The sequence below is a fragment of the Camelus bactrianus genome, chromosome 26, assembly GCF_048773025.1.
Source record: "Camelus bactrianus isolate YW-2024 breed Bactrian camel chromosome 26, ASM4877302v1, whole genome shotgun sequence".
Classification (NCBI taxonomy): Eukaryota; Metazoa; Chordata; class Mammalia; order Artiodactyla; family Camelidae; genus Camelus; species Camelus bactrianus.
The window spans coordinates 37394145-37401962 of NC_133564.1; the positions used below are offsets into that span (position 1 = coordinate 37394145).

The 7818-nt window shown below is 50.4% G+C and overlaps 1 long non-coding RNA gene across 1 annotated transcript in view; it reads right to left on the reverse strand.

Annotated features, from left to right (window-relative positions):
• The window catches only part of LOC141575078 (uncharacterized), a 3730-nt gene extending 3319 nt beyond the window's left edge, over positions 1 to 411 (reverse strand). Inside the window, exon 1 of the long non-coding RNA XR_012502375.1 lies at positions 229 to 411. This is a non-coding gene — a long non-coding RNA (uncharacterized LOC141575078). The remainder of the gene's footprint in view (positions 1 to 228) is intronic.
• Positions 412 to 7818: the final 7407 nt, after the last annotated feature.

The following is a 7818-nucleotide window of genomic DNA, read 5'->3' on the forward strand; positions in this document are numbered from 1 at the left end:
GAGGTCTGCTTCCATGCCCTTCCATGATTCTCAAACGGTGTAGTGGGGTTTACCCAGATTAGGAAAAGGAGGGGACTCCTTTGGCCTGAGACCAGGCGAGATTCTCCCCCTCCCTCCCGCCTCCCTCCGTGCAGTTGGGACGGGGTGGCCTAAGGGTGGGGAAATTGAAACCAAAGAACAAAAGCCGTTCAACAGAGAGGAGCCGGAGGCCAAGTCAAAGGCTCTGACCTGAGCACAGAGCTTTCTGCATTTGAATGAAGCGATTGAACGAGGCCCTGCCGAATGGATCCTCCTGACGTCCCCGCCCCCGCTTCCAGGAGACAGTCAGTCGATTTGGGACCGATCGGTGGAGAAGGCCTGGGAGGCGGCGGCGGCGGCGGTGGCGGCGGCGGCGGCGGCGGAAGCAGCGGCGGGGGCGGGGGGGGGGTGGTGCGCGGGCGGGGGCGGGACCAACGGTCGCTCCAACTCTGCCTGCCTGCCTGCCTGCCTGCCTGCCTGCCTGCCTGCCTGCGGGGCTGAGGCCTGAGGGCCACGCTGGTTCCTGCCACTCAGGGAAACTTCTGCGGGTGTTGCCGAAAGATCGCCCTCCCCCACCCCGTCCCTGACGAGCCAAATAACCCAGAGACAGGGTCTTAGAGTTTAGAAGAAAAGAGGCAGCTTGATTGCTTTGCTGGGCAAAGGGGACTCACAGCAGGCTAGTGCCCTCCAAACTGTGAACCCGTCTTGGGGTTGGGGTTTCATGCTTCTGTGGACGAACAGGTTGGAGCATGAAAGGGAATCACAACAGGCGGGAGCACAAAAGGTGCTCATGATCAACAAGGGTCTCTGACGAAACTTCCTCCTAAATCTGGATGAGTGTCTGATAACATGGGACCTCCTGGTGGTCTAGTAGGTCATCAGCCCGTGACCTTCTTTATCTGGTCAGACTCACCCGGCGGCACCAGCGCCACGGAGGAACTCGGGGTGGGGGGTGGGGGGTGGGAGGGGGCTGGTCGTTCTCCTGAGCTTATCCTCCCGTGACTCCCTTCCTGGGGAAAGACTCAGACGCCAAACATGATTGTCAAGTTGAACGATCAGAGGAAGGTCAAATCAAACAGTTAGAATCGACAACTTTAGCTGTTTTTAACAGTGGGCCTGGAGCTGGGAGCGGTGTCTGGTCAGTCGAGTTTGCTGATCGTTCTAAAAGCAAGCAGTAAGCATAAAGCCAAAAATTGGCTTAGCCTAAGTGCGGCCACTTCATGATTCCTCCTTCACTGGGGGCTGAGGCGTGGGGGAGGGCGGGGGTGGGGGACAGGACTGAGGTGGCGGCGAACTTCTCCGTGAATGCTCGGAGCCGAACTGCTCTCTGGGCCTAGGTCTGAAAAAGGCCTGAGTCTCAGCTATGACAGATTCTCTCTCTTTCTGGGCACATGGACTGACTCGCCCCGCATCCTCCCATCCTGTCAGACCCTTTGGACACACACCTCCACCTGAAGAGTTCTTTGGCCTCGTCCGGAAAAAACAAACACACGCACGAACAAAACCAAACGAGCACACAGAAACCCTGCTGATCTCCTTGGACCCCATTCACTTCGGAGAGTCCCTCTCGTAGAAATCCCCTCTGCTCGATGATTTCACCACAGCCGCCTCCCTTTCTCCGGCACAGTGACCCCCCACCCCCACCCCTGCGTGGGCCCTGTCCCTCTACCTATCAAAAACCAAACCCCAGGAGAAAAGAAAATCAGAATGCTGTTTTGAGCCACTGGATCTGTGAAAGGAACCAAACAGAAAGCTGAAATAACCAAACCAGCCGAACACCAAAAGCGAACAGACAGATACCCCAGAAAGAAGGGCACGCTGACCCTTGCCCCTTTCCTTCCTGGAATCAGGACATAACATAGATCTACACCCCACCCCCCACCCCACCCTCCCCAGATGTCTTCTTTATGCCGGAACGAGAGTGACGTTCTTATTGTCAACGGTGCTGTTATGGAAATGACAGGCCGGCCAAGAAACAAGCACCACTCGGAGGGTTGGAGTACTCAGATTTATTACGCCGGCGGGCTCAGAGGGGCTTCTGCTCCTAAGCCTTGAGCACCTCCAAGACGTGCACGTGAGGTTTTATAGGGTTAAGTACCAGCTTGGGGTATTCGGCCAATAGGCACGCAATAGCTTTAGCAACATCATTATCACGAAAGTAGAGGCAGTGAGGCAGCAAACCAACATTTCAAGGCCAGATATGTCTCTTTGAAAATCCAGCTGGCTAGCAAAATATGAACAGGGAATCAGCAAACCGGCACTTATTAATTTAGATTTACGAGTTAGCCCAGCAGAACTCAGATCAGTAATCCGACACTTGTTACACTTAGATTTGCGACTTAGCTTGTTATCCCAGCTGGGCTTTTCCTTCACAGTGTAAAGCGGAGAAGGAGAGAATTCTGTACAAACAGACCTCGATGAAAAGAATCCTCACCCTCTTTTAGGCCCCCACCTCAACACACGTGCGCGCACACGCGCGCACACACACACACACACACACACATGCATGCACGCACGCGCGCGTATAGTTACTCCTGTTCTCTCTCTTTCTCTCTCCCTCTTCCTTTCTTACTGATTTTTTAAAAATGTTTACTGATAACACAGAAAATAATTGCTTAAATGTTGTCCAGGAATGATATTCATTTTTGAAAACATGATATATATTGTAAAGGATTTGGGCTCCCTTAGAAAAATCCCAGTCCAGGCACGATTGTATAGCACCTCCTTTCACTTTCAAGTGTCTCATTTCAGACAATAAAGTAGCCAGTCATCTTCCTTGTGCATGACCTTTGTAACTGGCACAAGTCAAACGGCACAAAATTCAGACCCAATCTCCTGATCCATATGATTCTCATATTCTTTTTTTTTTTTTTTTTTTTTTTTTTAGCGAGTCCAGAAGCTATGGGTCTGTGCCAACCACCCGTGGCTGTTCACTATCCAGCATTTCTTCCATTATCTTTATGTTGTCCTGTTTCTTGGAAGTATTAGTGCAGCTACTTTTCCCGATGGTCTGTCTCTGTCTCTGTCTCTCACTCTTTTCTCCTTCTTTTTTTTGGGGGGGGGAGGAGGGGGATGGGTTTGATTAGGTTATTTATTTATTTTAATGGTGGTTCTGGGGATTGAACCCAGGGCATCATGCATGCTAAGCAGGCAATCTAACAATGATCTATATCCTTCTCTACACCGCCCCCCCCGACCCTCCAGCACCCCCCCCCCCGTCCCCGGCCAGGGCCTGTCTTTGCTCAACCCAATAGAAAAGCATTTATGTTTTGCCAGTTTCCTGGGTCCTTCTTTGTTTCATAAAACTGAGAAGAAATACACGTGGAAGTTCTCTCCTATGAATTGAACAGACTGAAGATCCTTTAAATAACCAAATGAGGTGGAAGTGCAGAGAGTACCATACGGGAACACACCGAGGCACATCGTCATCAAATTGACCAAAATTAAGGATAAGGAGAAAATATTAAAATGAACGAGAGAAAAGCAACAAATAACATACAAGGGAACTCCCGTAAGGTTATCAGCTGATTTTTCAGCAGAAACTCTACAGGCCAGAAGTGGGTGGCACAACATACTTAAAGTGATGAAAGGGAAAAACTGACAGGTAAGAATACTCTATTCAGCAAGGCTCTCGTTCAGATTTGAGGGAGAAATCAAAAGCTTCACAGATAAACAAAAGCTACAAGATTTCAGCACCATCAAGCCGGCTTTACAAGGAATGATAAAGGATGGTCTCAAGTCATCAAATCCTAAGAAAAGAGAACAAAAAGATGACAGAGAAAGGGAGGGGGGGAGAGAGGGAGAGAGAGAGGGGGAGAGAGGGGGGGAGGGAGAGAGAGAGAGAGAGAGAGAGAAAGAGAGAGAGAGAGAGAGGGAGGGAGGGAGGGAGGGAGGGAGGGAGAGGAGACCTTCGAAAGATTGCTTTGCCTGTTTAGGGTCTTCCGTTGTTCCTTAAAAATTTTGAAATTGTTTGTTCTAGTTCTGTGAGGAATGTCGTGAGTATTTTGACAGGGGTTGCATGGAACCTGCGGATTGCTTTGGATTGTGTGGCCATGTTGATAGTATTGATTCTTCCAATGCAAGAGCACAAGGCATCTTTCCATTTCTTTGTGTCATTTCAGATTCTGGAGTATAGATAACCTCCTCGATTAAGTTTATTTCTAGGCATTTTACTGTTTTTGACTCAATGGAAGTGTTTATCCCAGTTATAAAATTCTGGTTTTTAAAGTGGAGGGGGGAAAAAAAAAAGGAAAGGAAGGGCCACAAATGGCAAAATATCCTTCTTTCTCATGGGTGAATTGTATTCCATTACGTGTGTGTGTGTGTGTGTGTGTGTGTGTGTGTGTGTGTGTGTGTGTCCCCTCTTCTTTATCTATTCAAATATTGATGTGCACTTAGGATGCTTCCGTATCTTGGCAATCATAAATGATGTTGCTGCTAATAGCAGGGTGTGTGTATCTTTTTGAATTCATTCTTCTTTTGTGGTTGGCTTTATTCCTTTGATAAGTATGTAAGTTTAAAAAGCTAAAGCTCTAAACCTTCCTGGAAACAATGAACAGTACATATATGTAAATTAAAAATATATGTGCAGTAAAAACATTTTTAAAAAATAAATAAATAAAAAAGAACGAAAGACAAGGAAATTAGCTATCAAGCCGTGAAAGACATGGAAGAAACTTAAAAGACATCTTACTAAATCAAAGAAACCGGTCTGAAAATTGTTACCAACTGTACAATTCCAACCAAATGACATCCTGGAAAAGGCAAAGCTCTAGAAACAATCAAAAGATCATGGTATCCAGGGGTTTGGGGAGAGGGAGGGAAGGAGGAATGAACAGATGCAGCGTGAGGGATTTTTAAGGCGATGAAATTATTCTGTAGGATACCATAGTGGTGGCTGCATGTCATTGTACATTTGTCAAAACCCATAGAACGTACAACCTCAAGAGTGAACCGTCCTGTAAACTATGGACTTTGATGGATAATAACGTGTCCATGTCGGATCATCAGTTTTACCAAATAGGCCACACTGATGAGAGATGTTGAGGGGAGTGGAGGATATATGTGTGGGTGGGGAGGGCTATGTGAGAACTCTCTGTATTTTCTGCTCAATTCTGCTGTGAGCCTGAAACTGCTCTAGGAAATAAAGTCTATTAATCAAAAACAAAAACAAAAGCAGAAACAGAAACAAAAACAAAACACCCAAATGAGGTGAACCAGGATTCAGTCATCCAAAATGGAGCTGGACGGCCAGTGGGAGGAACTTTGTTGCAGACATAGTCCTGTTTCAGGGAGGGGGACGTTGTCCCCTCCCTCTACACATCTTGAGTTCTCTGGGCTGGACTGATCCAAAAATGGACCCCAGACGGATCGTTGAGCAGGAGCGACAGGGAACCTACTGTCTTTCATTCAAGCACTCATGTCCCCGAAGCAGGCAGCTTTTCTCCGTTTTAGGACAAGAAATCAGCCCTTTGTGCGAAATGGGCCGGGCTGAGAGCCTTTGGTTTTGGGTGACCCGTCCGTGAAGAATCGAGACGGAGTTTGGGTTTTGGGGAGGGGGGGAAGCCCCTGAAAGAAGTCACGAGGTTGGTTGGTTTCTCTAGGCTTCCGGGGCCTGAAGGCTCTCAGTGGGTGATCAGGGTGTTTTCCTAAGTCCAGATGCAGGGAGGGCACCCTCCACGGAAGTGATCGATTTCCCGCTTTCAGGGAGACAGAAAGAAGAGTCTGAGGGTCCCTCTTGCGTCTGCTGGCCCCTCGGCTTCTTCGGTCACTCTCATTTCTAACCCATCCGTGTGCCACGGAGGCACATACATGTTTGGGGTGGCCTCCCCTGGGTCCCGACACCGGCATCAATGGGGGGAGGGGGGGCATGAGTGGTCAGAACTGTATCAAGCTCAAGGGCACCACCAACCGGTTTCAAAAACAAATCTGCCAGCAGCTGCTAGCCGCAGCCTGGTCGTTTCAAAGTTCCCGCCTTGCTCTTGTGGTGTGTTTTCTTTCGTTTCCCCTTCTCCACTTGCCCCGTGGGGTAGTCTGATGACACACACTTCCAGTGCTTCTTTCTTGCATCTGTGTCTCCTGGGCTGCAGTCCTAAGAGCCCCCCCCATCGCCCCCGCCCCCCCCAATCAACTCGTTTCTTTACCCTCCACCAGGTCTCCTGGCTTGGAAATCTCGGCTCACAGCATGTGTCTCGTGTCCTCTCTGAATTCACGGGCCCAGCCATCCACCCTAAGGAGACGGAGGGAGGGAAGGAAGGTTTTGACCTGGCGACCTTCCTTGCCGGCATCCTCCGGATTTGGGACCCTTCAGTGCGCCACCTGCCACCCGCCATACCACTCTCACCCTGAGGCCTAGCCCTCGGGGCTCCGTCCACGCGGACACCTGAACGCGGACGGACCTGGACGGTGGGCGGGGTGGGGGTGGGGGTGGGGTGTGGAGGGGCTTGCTTCATCACTGCCGGAACCGTGGAGGCGACCGGGACAGACGCGTCCTTCAAGAGGTGAAGGGACACGTCGCCCGGGCTAGGTCCGTGCCACAGCATGTGATTTGGCTCTAAAAAGGAAACCAGGGACCCGTGGAGCCGAGAGACCTGTGGGAGACAGGCGGGGCCGTTTCTGCGTGCCCCTGACTCCCTGAAAGAAGCCAATCTGAAAAGGTGGCATCCTGTAGGGTACCGGCTCTGGATGACATTCATTCTCAAAAGGGCAAAAGCCCCAGAGAGGGTGAAAAGATGAGTGGGGTCGGGGGTGGTGGTGGTGAAGGTTGTCTGTGTGGGTGTGTGTGTGTGTGGGTGTGTGGGTGTGGGTGTGGGTGTGGGTGTGGGTGTGTGTGTGTTGTGGCGGGGGGTTGTTGATGAATAGGTGGAGCACAGGGGACTTTTAAGCAGCGAAACTCTCCGGTAGGTAGGTCCACGATGGGATGAAAACCAACGTGCTGGATATGGCAATACCTAAGCTGGGGTGAACTGAAAGAACCCTTCTGGGTGTCCCGCCCCTCAGCCAAAGTTTAAAGTCCTTCCTAAAGCCAGAAGGTAAAGACACACGAGAGCAATCTGAGGGGCCATCGCTGAGGAGTAACAGCGAGGCCAGTGAATCCAGTGAAAGACTGACTGACGTGGGGGCCTGGGTCCCTCGGCTCGACCCCCTTCCCCGGGAAACCGAAGCCTTCGACGCAGGGATGCGCTTTGACACGCTTCTGTCTCATCGGAGAAGGCTTCTTCTGCCTGGCATTGCGTGACGGGGCCGAGAAACCCGTCCTCTCCTCCTCTGCGTGAGGTAGCGGTCGCTCCCGCCTTTGCGCAGCGGTGAAGAAAGCTACCAGAAACACGGTTCTGCGTTTCTCTCGATACCGTGGGCGAGCGTCACGGCTTTTCCTTGCGTTCCACCATGCAGTCAGATAGCATTCTCAAAACTAAGCGTGCCATGCAAATTTTCCTTTTCCTTTTTTAAAGTGACTGTCAAGAACTTAGGCAGCATCGAGTGAAAATGTTGGGCACCTTCATCTCTTGGTTTGTATGGAGCCAGCTAGGTCATCAGACCCACGTCACCATGATTTCTGAATTCTAAGATCCTTTCCAATCCATGATATTGTACACTCCTGGGTCATGGGATGTCACTATGGCTGATCAGGTCAAAGGGAATGTGTCCCTCCAGAGCACTTATTAACACGTCAGTTTATTTAAACGACAACAAAGGAAATTCCCTTCGGGCGATATTCATTCCACACGCTAAAGGAAAGCGATAGGTTGTGTGCCTGAGCCCACACAGTGTGACGCAGGAACGGGGTGGGGGTTGAGGGAG